Source organism: Nematolebias whitei, chromosome 12 (assembly GCF_014905685.2).
Source record: "Nematolebias whitei isolate Nwh7 chromosome 12, NemWhi1, whole genome shotgun sequence".
Lineage (NCBI taxonomy): Eukaryota > Metazoa > Chordata > Actinopteri > Cyprinodontiformes > Rivulidae > Nematolebias > Nematolebias whitei.
The window spans coordinates 48,390,241-48,393,284 of NC_056509.1; positions in this window are offsets into that span (position 1 = coordinate 48,390,241).

Here is a 3,044-nt window from a genome sequence, read left to right on the forward strand (position 1 = left end):
TTTCTCGCAGCTTTTAGTCTCCTTCCGTGAACATGACCCTTAGCTTTGGGGGCCACCCTGGTTCAATATGGCCTCCACAGCTAATGCAGCTCTGCAGACAGAGCAGTGAGCTGAAGCTGCTGTGGTAGTAGCTGAGACTCCTCCCGTCTTCCCTCTGTGCCTGCAGCGGATCGAGCCGACCCCTGTAAGTTCCTGGCCTGCGGCACCTCTTCTCGCTGCGAGGTGAACAGCCGGACCAAAGAGGCCCGGTGCTGCTGCGACCCTGGCCTCCAGTCCCACGACCAGCAGAACGTCTGCGAGCCGGACCCCTGCCCCGGAGGGGCGTGTCTCATCCTTCCAGGAGGTGGAGCTAAGTGCAGGTGAAGGAATAGTAAATGGACTGTGCTTGTTCAGCTCCTTTCTGTCTTATGGAGACACTCAGAGCTCTTTACAACAATCTGTGCCTCATGTACCCGTTCATACAGCTCTATACTAGATCTATACGAAGACTAATCAGAGCTTTATCACATTCAGACACTGATGGACACTTCAGAGGCTAAGAGGGGTTCAGTGTTTTGCCCAGGGACACTTCGGCATGTGACTGATGGTGGATTCAAACCCACAACTCTTGCATTGGAGGACGACTGCTCTAACCACTGAGCCACAGCCGCCCCAAGGACACCCACTTCAGTACACCACCCTCCATCCATCATCATCCACCAGGTTCCACCTTCAGCTTGTGTTTCTGTCCCTGATCAGCAGATTAAATACAACACGGGACCAAACCGTCCTGTCAGATCATCGTTTCATTGGTTCTGAACAACTTCAGGACCAATCCACACACGCCTCGCGCTGCATGTGACGTCACATCGTCTTCTGTGGGTTGCTTCAGACCGTGGCCGGTTCACCCAGAGTCTGATGGCGGTCAGGTCTACATTAGGACAAGAACGACCACAGAAAGCTCAGAACCGAGCGTTCAGACCTGCAGGGGGGTCGTGGTCTGAGAGGACTGGGTGTGAAAACAGATTCAGAGACTGAAGTAAAGATGGGCTCAGGTTCAGCAGTCTGTCTAAAACTAATGAACTCTTTCAGAATAAAGTTCCTGAAAGACTTGAATCTCCATCATGTCCAGTTCATGATCTCAACAGACCAGAAGGATCTGAAGAAACCTCCGACCTGCACCAGAACCTCTCTCCTGCAGAACCTTTTCACACTTGGAGCGTTTTTGATGCAATGGGCGGTTTGTCTCGTTTTCGGCCTCAGTTTTCCACCAGCCGGCTCCGCGCTTCTGTCATTTCCTGGTTCTGTTTCTTGTCTGCTCCGTCTCTGCTGGTTCAGTTTTAACATTTTGTTCTTGTTGAATCAACAACGCCTCCTTTTAGAGCCTGATACAGAAGGTGGACCTGGTTTCTCAGAACCGCCGGTGAGTCAATCCTGACAACCTCAGACCAGACGTGTGGAGAAACCCCGGAGCTTTATAAAACATTCCAGCTCCAGATGTGATCCATGTCCCGACAGGGGCCGAGCGTCTGCATGACCTTTATGCTGACGGATCTGAATGATGGGCAGCACGGTGCAGCAGTGGTTAGAGCTGTCGCCTCACAGTGAGAAGGTTGCAGGTTCTGTATGGAGTGTACAGGCTCTCCCTGAGCGTTTCCTCCAACAGACCATAAAACCTGCATGTTAGGTTTGCTGGTGACTCTAAACTGTCCACCTGTCTGTGTCCCTGTGATGGACAGGAGACCGGTCCAGGTGTCCCTCGCCTCTCGTCTAAGGACAGCTGGAGACAGACGGCAGCTCCAGAAGAAAAGGGATTAAATACGAAGAAAAAGGAACATGTTCTGTCTTCCTCACTTCCTGTTTCCTGTCTTCCAGAAATGGCTCGATACTTCTGGACCCGAGCAGATAGAACCAGAGATCCAACCGGACCGGATTAAAGGTACTGGTCCAGAGACGCTGTCCCCAGGACTTCAGTGCAGATCAAACCTGACTCACTCAGAAATGATCTCCTGATGGTGGAACAGAAGTTTTAGAGGATTTATGGATGGAGGGAAGATGATGGATGGACCATGAAGAATGGATGGATGTTGATGGCTGAAGAAGGATGGACGGATAAATGATGAATGGATGGAGAATGATGATGAATGATGAATAGATGAATGATGAAGGATGATGGATGAATGGATGATTGATAAATGATGAATGGATGATGAATGGATGGATGGGTCAAGGATGGATTGATGGATGAAGATGGATGGATACATGATGAATGGATGGAGAATGATAATGAATAGATGGATGATGAATGGATGATGAATGGATGATGATGGATGATGTTGATTGAAGAAGGATGGATGGATAAATGATGAATGGATGGAGAATGATGATGAATGATGAATAGATGAATGATGATGGATGAATGGATGATTGATAAATGATGAATGGATGATGAACGGATGGATGGTGATGGATGGATGGATTGATGGATTAAGATGGATGGATAAATGATGAATGGATGGAGAATGATAATGAATAGATGGATGATGAATGGATGGATGAATGGATGATGATGGATGATGTTTATTGAAGAAGGATGGATGAACCTGATGGATGGATGAACCTGATGGATGATTGATGGATGATAATGGATGATGAACGGATGGATGGGTGATGGATGGAAGGATTGATGGATGAAGATGGATGGATAAATGATGAATAGATGGATGATGAATGGATGATTGATGGATGAACGGATAGATGGGTGATGGATGGATGGACGGATGGATGTATGGATTATAATGACTGGATAGATGACATAAGATGATGAATGGATGATGGAAGATGATGAATGAATGATGAATGGATGGATGACAGAAGATGATGAATGGATGATGGAAGAGGATGAATGGATGATGGAAGATGATGAATGGATGATGGATAATGAATGGGTGGATGATGAATGGGTGGATGATGAATGGATGATGGATAATGAATGGCTGGATGATGGCTGGATTGTTGATGATGAATGGATGATGAATGGATGGATGGGTCAAGGATGGATTGAT